This window comes from Desmodus rotundus, chromosome 6 (genome assembly GCF_022682495.2).
Source record: "Desmodus rotundus isolate HL8 chromosome 6, HLdesRot8A.1, whole genome shotgun sequence".
NCBI classification, from domain to species: domain Eukaryota; kingdom Metazoa; phylum Chordata; class Mammalia; order Chiroptera; family Phyllostomidae; genus Desmodus; species Desmodus rotundus.
In genome coordinates, this window is record NC_071392.1 from 19,871,999 (window position 1) to 19,881,797 (window position 9,799).

General features: G+C 40.3%; 1 pseudogene; it reads left to right on the forward strand.

Annotated features, from left to right (window-relative positions):
* The first annotated feature begins 837 nt into the window (after window positions 1–837).
* On the forward strand, window positions 838–7,144 carry LOC112319808 (receptor expression-enhancing protein 5 pseudogene; annotated as a pseudogene).
* The last annotated feature ends 2,655 nt before the right edge of the window (window positions 7,145–9,799 follow it).

The following is a 9,799-nucleotide window of genomic DNA, read 5'->3' on the forward strand; positions in this document are numbered from 1 at the left end:
ATTAACAAGAAAATAGCTGAGAGCAAATGAATTGAATCTCAGGCTCCTTTGAAATACTGAGTGCTCAGGAAATAGATACAAAGTGACTGCAAAGTTCCTTTGGCTTCTCTTTGTACAATGCAGCTCTACGCAGAAGATGTATTCTGATACAGAAAAAAAAAAATGCACTGTGTTTATTATCTCAGACTACATCTCTAAGCAGGGCTAAACAGAAAGAATGCTAATGCCACTTCCTGTCTCCCTGGGTTAGCTCGCATACTTCGGCAATGACCACAAACTCGATGGTGTAGATTATAAAGCTCTATCGAGTGTGGCCGGTGGATCCTGTTTCAGTTTGAAAAAGCAAAGCGCCACTAATCCAATTAAGAAAGTTCGGCTTCCCAGGTCACCAAAGGAAACCTCTCTGGGGAGAGATTTAGGCATGATAGAATTAAGGTCTGGGTCTCTCCGACACAATGTTTTGTGGATCTCTAAGTCAGGAAAATAATTAGAGATCAGCAGAAATCCGTCTACAATGTAAATGTGTTTGCGAGACGTTTGATAAGACAGTGCTTCCTCCTCCATTCCATGGACAAACTGAGAGTATTTCCACATATGTACCTTCATGTATGGCTTTCCTCGCTGTTCTGTTAAAACTCCTTGCTACCACCTAACCCAGATCCCACCTCTTTTGAGAAAATTTTTCCAGTCTAAGATTGTTTTATTTTTCTTAATCCCCACAATAGCCACTCACTGTTTTGTTTATTATGTGCTATCTTGTATTTATTCATTCATTCACTCATCCAATCAACTGAAATATACACAAACTCACACTGTGCTGAAGTTCCTGGGAATGCGATGGCGACCAAAACACAGGCAATACTGCCATCACGGAGTATAAATGGTGTAAGTTCTAGCAGGAGGAAAAACGACAACTAGGGGGCTGTCGAGGAAACGACAGGGAGATGTACTTTAACTGAGTGATAAGGTGTGGTTGGTGGTAATAGACACCTGGGAACTGCCCAGTAGCTCGGGAAGACCTTCCCTACATCACGATAATGCTGTTCATTGTGAGAACAGCCTTCTTAAGGTAGAAACCCAAAACCCTACTGTATAGGATGAAAACCTGCCATGCATATTTAGATTCCTGAAACTGCCTCCTTCCTCCACATCGCTCACATGTTAAGACTGCCCGGCCTACATTGCTCCTCCACACTCAGAGGAAATGCCGCAGTGCCAGGAGTGGGATCTGGCTTCCTGAACAGTCAGTCACCAAGGGGGCTGAATTGTACAGCTTGGATGACTGAAGGAACTGGCCCACTGTGCGGCTGACCTGGCCAATAGGAAATGGATATGAGAGGAAGCTCCACAGATAAATTTCTCCTCCTTTTTCCCCATCTAAGGGAATCAGTTCCTCTTTTTGGTTTCTCTGGAGAACAACATACCAATGGACACACGTGCGAAGCAGGAACAAACACAGAAGTGCACCAAGCACCTTCTCTGCCCCCACTTTTTTCTCACCCTCACTCCTAAATTTGTACCTCTCAAATGAAATGTCAGCATGTTAATCTTCGTCGCAGGCTCTGCTTTCTGGAGGACCTGCTCTAGGAGACGCACATTCCCCAGACTCCTTTGCAAGTGTGGATGGACATATGTCCAGGTTTCATGACTCAGAAGCAGCTGAGATTTGGACGCAGATAAAAGCAATATGAGTGAGTGGCCACTGATGGGGACATCTTTTAGTATGTGCTGTGGCAGGGGTAGCAACATGATCTTTTGGAATCCAGATCCATTAGGGACCACTGCCCACGTGGGGCAGTAGCAGCTGTGATGCTTTTGCTAGAAAGTCCTGTGGGGTACTGGCTATAATCCTAGCTAACTCATTAATCTTTGTAATCAGTAATACAGGTTATTTACTCTTTTTGAATAGTCTATAGTTTGATATTCTATAACAAATTTCTTTGCTTAAATTTGCAACTGGACATTCTGACCAATAGAAAGTGGATTCACTGAATACCCATTTTGAATCTTTTCTTTTCTTTGCTATCTTCAAAAAGAGAGACTAACTGGTAAAATACCTAAATTTCCATTCTCCTTTTTAGCTAGTGGTATCCCTGTGTCCTGTATAGTGCTGGCCTACAAGATAGAGGGGGGATTTCATGAGTAGAGCTTCACTTTCTGAATAAGAAGAAAAGAACTTGCCTCCTCACTTCCCTCTTATTCCTTCCTTAGGGACAAACGTTATACCTCCTGCTATGGCAGTCACCTTGTAACCATGAGAATATAAGCCAACACTTTAAAGATGGCAGAGGGAAAAGAAGGAAACAGCTTGGTCATTGATGAGAAAATGCATCAGTACTCATGAGTTACTGCACACATCTTTGGAATATCTACACTGGCTCTGTGTATGGTAGGCTGAATCGTAGCCCCCAAAAGTCCATTTTCTAATCCCTGGACCCTCTGAATATGTTACATTGACAAGGGAGTTTGAAGGTGTGATTAAATGACTGGCTTTTGAGATGGGAAGACCGTCCTGGATCACCTAGGTGAATCCAATGTAACCATGAGGGTAATTAGAAGATATAGGCAGAAGGATCAGAACCGGAGGGAAAATGTAAGGACAAAAGCAGAAGTCAGAGAGGAAACAAGAATGTAAGCTGCTGATTTTGAAGGTGGAGGAAGAGACCATGAGCCAAGGAATGCAGACCACCTCTAGAAGCCAGAAAACACAAAGCAAGGATTCTCTCCACAGGCTCCAGAAGGAACACAGTCCTGCTGGCCCTTGCTTTTTTTAGCCCACTAAAGTTTATTTCAGTCTCCTGAGCTCTAGAGCCATAAGGAAATAAATTTGAATTCTTTTAAGCCTCTGAATTTTTGGTAATTTGTTAAAGCAATAGGAAACAAATGCGATTTATGACCCATTTAACCTATCCATCCTTGATCCGATGCTCTGTTACTCACAAAGACATTCCTTAGTGATACAGTGACGATCTTGTGTTTTATTGTGAAAGGATTCTTGGCTGGTGGAGAGCAGCCCTTGTTTTTGACCTTAGCAATACACAAACTTGCTCTGTGGACTTAAACAGCATCAGTTTTGTCATCTACACCTAGGTTCAAATATGACAAACCTTACCAGACTGTTGTAAAAATTAACTGTCTTGGCATATGTGAATACATTGAACAATCTCTACAGTGTCACATAATATTAGAGTCAGCATATAAACGTCTGGGTTTTCTTTTTCCATAAATGTGTTATATTGAAATAGATTAGAGATGTCAAGATACCTGCCATCATTCTCCACGCTTTGGCTATGCAGACATAAGCAATCAATCATAAAACTTTTTTCCCTAATCTAAAAGTACCCCCAGAATCCTCAAGAAATGCCACATGCATTCATTATCATTTCATCAGTGTTAACACAAGAGTATAAACCAATCTGCAGTGCCAAGACTACATGGCTTCTAAGATCTTATTTGTAACACATGAGTTCCAATATTATGTATATGTGAGTAAATTACAAGTAATTCTACCTTATGCTGTACCAGGGATTCAATATATTAGAGATGCTTAATTTAAGATATTTTTCTAATGGAGATTTAGTATTCTAAATTTTAAAATTAGCATGATGCTTTTATTAATACATCTGATTTATGAGTATGATATCCCAGTTTACTCAACATAAATTAAATTACTCAAATTAAAACTCAAAATTATGTACTCCAACTATGCATTCATAGCTCTTAAAAAGATTTTATTATGTTTATTTTTAGAGGGGAAGGGAAGCAGAAAGAGAGGGAGAGAAACATCAATCTGTGGTTGCCTCTCATGCACCCCCTACTGGGGACCTGGCCCACAACCCAAGCATGTGCCCTGACCTGGAATTGAACTGGAGACCCTTTAGTTCGCAGGCTGGCACTCAATCCACTGAGCCACACCAGCCTGGGCTGCATTCATAACTTTTAATTTCATTTTTCAAAGTGAATACTATTCCATCTCCCTCCATCCCTCCCTCCTTTCTTTTCTTCCTTCCTTCCTTCCTTCCCTATAAGAATAGTCACAAAGACACCAAACACACACATGGACTCATACATACCCACAGTATTTTAGGGCTCCCAAAGTCTTAAAAAAAAACCTACAACAACAACAAAAATGTTTAATGAAATATTTATCTTATTTTTTAAGATTTATTTATTTATTTTCAGACAAAGGGGAAGGGAGAGAGAGAGGGAGAGAAACATCAATGTGTGGTTGCCTCTTGCATGCCCTCCAGTGCAGACCTAACCTGCAACCCACGCATGTGCCCTGACTGGGAATCAAACCAGGGACCCTTTGGCTTCGCAGGTCAGCACAAAATCCACTGAGCCACACCAGCCAGGGCTGAAGTATTTATCTTAACAAATGATTTATACATGTCTGCAAAGAGAGGATATGGCAATAATTTTTAGACAGTACTCTCTGTTGTATTGGGATGATAAGATCCATAAGCATACCTCAGTCCAGATTTACTCTCTTAGTCAACATGGCAACTCATGAGAGAGGTATTGGTCACTTACACAGGAGCAAGCATCGCTGTGGTCAGCAAAGGCACTGCACGGCAGACCAGAGTTGAAACCTAAGCTGTCACATACTTATCTCAGAAATTTCCTGAGACCATGGAGGCTTGATGACCAGATTCCCTCAAATGAAGGGAGGGAATTTTACCAGTACACTTCCATGTAAAAATACCGCCCATTGATACGCTGCTATGTCTGTATAACTAGGACACAGCTTCGGGTAAATCCATTTCAATCATTGCTGATTTGTCACGACAGTTCAGCCAAACTTCTTTTGAATTAACATTTCTTTGGAGATTAATCTTCCATATTATGTTACTTGCCTTTTCGCTTTACATGAACAATTCATCTCTGGGGAAGTGAAATGTTTATTTTTAACTCAATTTCCCACTCTCTACATGTAGGAGAAGGAGTAAAGCAAGGGAAAAGGAATTTCCCTTTCTAGCTGCTTTCTAGTTTTTACCCTCTATTGTTCTCCAAAAATAAGTCAGTCCATTTCAATAGACACAGGAGATGAGTAGCATTTTTGTCATTACGACAAGAAAATCTGGTCATAAAATTTATCTTGAAAACATACACTCACAGTTACATTGATTAGTACAGCTGAAGAACCAGAAATCCATTTGGCCTGGCCTCAAAAGTCACTGTCTGGAAAAACGATAATCATCAAAATTCTAATCCACGTGCCCTGACAACAGTAAAGTGTTTCTTAAGACTGCTTATGCTAATTACATTCAGACACATCGACATTATGACATTATTAAAAGTGAGAGGAAAAAGGCAAGTCAAATCCCATTATCACAAATGAGGTTTCATGTTTCCATGCTTGAACAGCTAGCTTGTTCATTTCACATAATTGTAATTTCAATGATGGGTTAAATTCCAGGACAGAGATGAAGAATCTTAATGGAGGCAGGAATGTCCCACTGACATATCTGTGTACTGAATCTGGGACGTGGAAATGTAATTCATGACTAAAATATATGATATTTTGAACAACCGATGAGTTATTAAAAAGGCAGACTAGTAGAAAACAGATGTGGTAAAATGATATTCTATTTATACATTGTAGTACAAAGCATTAGAATGATATTCAATAAAACCCATATCTCAACAATAGACATGAATTTATCTATAATATCAATAGACATGATTTTGCACAGAGATACAGACATACACTCAAGCAGAGCCCTTTCTGAGAAGTGCTGAAAATAAAACATTCAATGTCTCGATAAAATTCTACCATGTTGTTCTGACCCTTGAAGGCTCATTCAGTTTGAATGAATCTATGCCACCCAGATATTCAACATACACTCATGGGAAAGGAAAAGATTACTAGGTTTCCAGACAGACTACATGAGTCTTGGCCTTAAATTCCATCTTTAACTGTGTAAAGTAATTTTTATAAAGTCTTATGTTATTAAACTGTATTGAATTAAGGTAGTTTGCCAACTACAACAGGACTATGCATATGATACAAACAAGTCCATCATAAAACTGTCCAGTTAAGTAAGGCATATTGTACAATAGAGACTACTCATGTAAAGAAAGAGGAGAAAAAAGATTTAGCGGGTAGTGGGACTTGAGTTGCATCCTGAAGGGTAGTTAGGATGTAAAAAGGAGTAGCCTAAACAAACTCGACCACTTATTTAACTCGATTAATATTGCCAACCAATCTAATATAGATAATGAACAAAATAATGCACAGAACAAATTATATTGAGGTTTAACTTACTTGTGTCAATTATCCACAGTCACCTTTGACTATGTGATAACATGATATCTTTATATGTCTTCATTGTCTCCAGGAATCTTTAGGCAATTAACTATGCCATTTTGCTAAATTAATTTATTAAAAGCATTTCATCCTCATAGCATCTGTTTTCTGCATAATTTTTCTGTAAACATCCTTCCTAAACACCTTTGGAATTTCTACCTTTTTGTGAAGAAACTCAAGAAATTTTCAGCCCTGACCACCACCTCCCTGTCACCTCCCCTCCCCACAGTTACCCTCCCTAGGAACAACCCTAGGAGTCACATGATGGTCCCCACCTTATCTATGGCTTGAGACAGAGGTTCCACTGGTTCCTGCATAAAGAGAACTGCATGGCTGGCCTGTTGGCCAAGCTCAAGGCCAAGACCCAGTGAACTGTAGCTACATTGTACTCAGTGTCATCAGGCAGGTGGCCTTGTGCCTGGTGTCAGGTGATGGGGCCTCTCTCCTCTGCAACCTGATAGGATTTGGCTATGCAGCCTACATCTCAATTAAAGCCATAGAGAATCCCAACGAAGCAGATGGTACCCAGTGGCTGACCTCCCATGATGTGTTCAGCATTGCCGAATTCTTTTCTGATCTCGTCCTGTCTCGGTCCCCCTTCCACTACATGCTGAAGTGTGGCTTCCTGCTGCGGTGCACAGCCCCAAACCCTTCTAATGGGTGGAACCACTCCACAAGTGCATCATCCCTCCTTTCTTCCCGAAGCAGGAGTCCCAGGTAGGCGATGTGGTGAAAGACCTCAAGGGCAGAGCCAAAGAGACTGCAGGTGCCATCACTAAGGAAGCCGAGAAAACTGCCACAGCTTTACTGGGCGATGAAGAGAAAAGCGTGTAGAACAATGGCTGGATGAGACCTTGCTGCCCTCGCTGTACTGCCCTGTTAGAGCTTGATGTTGTGCTGGGACTGTCATATAATCATTTCAGTAACGTTGCCTTGGAAACATTTTTGATATATTAAAAGTTGGAATGTGTTATATTTTTTGCTTACTTTTACTGTCTATATACATAAGGATTGTCTTAATTTAAATTTAATGCAATGGGCAGTATCCAAATTTTTGGAAAATATATTTTACCTCTGGATAGGAAGAGACTTATGTTACCATCCTGCAGAAAATCTAAACTTAAAATAAAATTATATATCCCAAGGGCTTTGTACTTAAAAAAAAACAAAGAAAGTTTAAATTTCAAGCATCTTGCTAGATCATTAGAGCCACACACACAGTCTATATTTACAATCCCCACACAATTTATTTTACTGAATTGAATTCCAAAGACTACCTCCAGGACATTATCAGGCCAGCCACATGAATATGACTACATCTGTACTATTAAAGGACAGTTGTAGATTATACACTTCACGTGTTACTATAGACACACCATACCGCTATATCATACCATATCTGTACTGTAATAAAGATGCAAAGGAAATGCTTCTGTCAGGGTTTAGCATAATGGACAGCTCTGCCTCTCCTGAACAAATGTTTCTTTTATTTTATAATCTCCCTGAATCTAAATACAGATCATATTTCCCTCTTTAAAAGAAAAAAGAATGGCAGAAAGACCATATAGGTTATAGACCAATATCTCATAAGTTATGGATGGTCAAAATATTTTACTCTCCCTTATTATATTAGAGTAAGTTCAAATTGCAGAGAGCTAAACTCTACACCAGGGATCCACTCCAAATGACTAATGGCAAAAATATCCTCACTAAATATGTGAAAACTACTTTTTCTTCCCTGGATGTTCAAGAGATCCAGAATCTGCTTTACTGGTAGCCATGTATATAAATTGTCAAATTAATTGAACTAACATACATCACCTCATAAATCATCTATTATAGGAGACTGGGGACCCGTTTTTAATTTTCATCAAAGAACATCAGAGGACATATTGAAAAAAATTATTTGGAAACTTCTAGTACCAACAGAGCACCAAAAGCTAGTCATTTCTGCACAAATTTTGAGATGTGTGTTCTATTTAGACTTTCTGTTTCTTGGTTTTGGTCCATGAATCACTTTAATAAGCTACAATGGTTAGCTGAGAGGTCTAGCAGGAGAATTGGCTTGTTGGCATTTCCAGTGAGACTGACGGGACAGCGATGCCTGGAGGAGATGGAACTGGCAGCTGGCCCCACAGCTGCAGCCCTCACGTGAGATTTCCAGAGTGACAAACCTAGACCAGGAACCTTGGCCGGGAATAACGAAAACACTAGATTTTGGGTGTGGAGGCTGGCTACCTACATTGTCTTCCAGGCCGGCCCCTCAAACACCTGTGCCAATTTCTTCAAAGTGAGCGGATAGATATATTAAAAAATGAATAAGACATGCAATACATGACTAGAGGTACAGTAGGGGAGCAAGAAAATGGGGTCACCCTGGTTTTTGACTCACAAATAAGAGCAACACGTGATAAGAGGACACGTAACACCAATGTCCGCACAACCACAGTTGGAGGAGAGCAGAGAACTGCTGTTCGCCAATGTGGTGGTACAGGAAATGTGACCTGAATGCAGCTGGCAGAAAAAGTGATGGCAATGAAAAATGATTGGGAGCAAATGTGAGAATAGGCTGGAGAGTGAAACCAGAGTCCCCTTCGCCAAAAAGAAGTTGATATGTAAAGTCAGAGAAAGGACCTTACCGTTATAGTGTGCCTCTACTCATTAATTGTACCCAAAGGCTAATATAGTTAGGAAAAGTGCTTTTTTAAAAAAAAAAATTTTATTGTTATTCAATTACAGTTGTGTGCCTTTTCTCCCCATCCCTCCACCCCACCCCAGGGAAATGTGCTTTATACAAGGCTGTAAATGGGTAATAATTTGCCAGAGTAAGGATTTTTTCATTTATAACTGTGAGATTCACATAAATGTTAGAGTTCAAGACACAGATGAAGGCCTTCAAAATAGCGAAGGGAACCAACACAGAAAATGAAAGAGTATGGTGTGTGCGAGGCACAGGAGACTTCCGCAGTGGCTGAACTCACGGTGAATAAGATGGTAAGGTGATACTGGAAAGGGAGGTTAGAGTCACGTTGCTGAGCATCTTGCAGACCAGGCTTAGGTCTTAGATTTGTTCTTAGAGAAAACTGGAAAACATTAAAGATTCCCAAGCAGGAGCGTACATCTATTGTATTTGTGTCTAAAAAAATAACATAACTGAGAGTTTGGTGGGTGGAGTTGAATCTGAGGACCTCCTCCAAGGACAGGACTGGGGGTGAAGATGAAAGCAGATTTGAAAGGTACGTGATTTGACAGAAGCAAAAGCGTCAGCAAGTGATTGAAGCTGGACGGCATCAGCAGCTGCTAAGGAAAAGTCACTCATTCAATATTCAAGAGGATTTCTTGAGAGCCTTCCACCAGTGACTTGGCTTGTCGACGAGGATAAAATGGTGAACCAAAGTAAATGTGCCCTATGCTCTTAGAAAACAGTGGGGACATGAAAACTATAGTCACTTATTCGATAATCACTCGAGTTGTGTCCTGCTCCAGTCT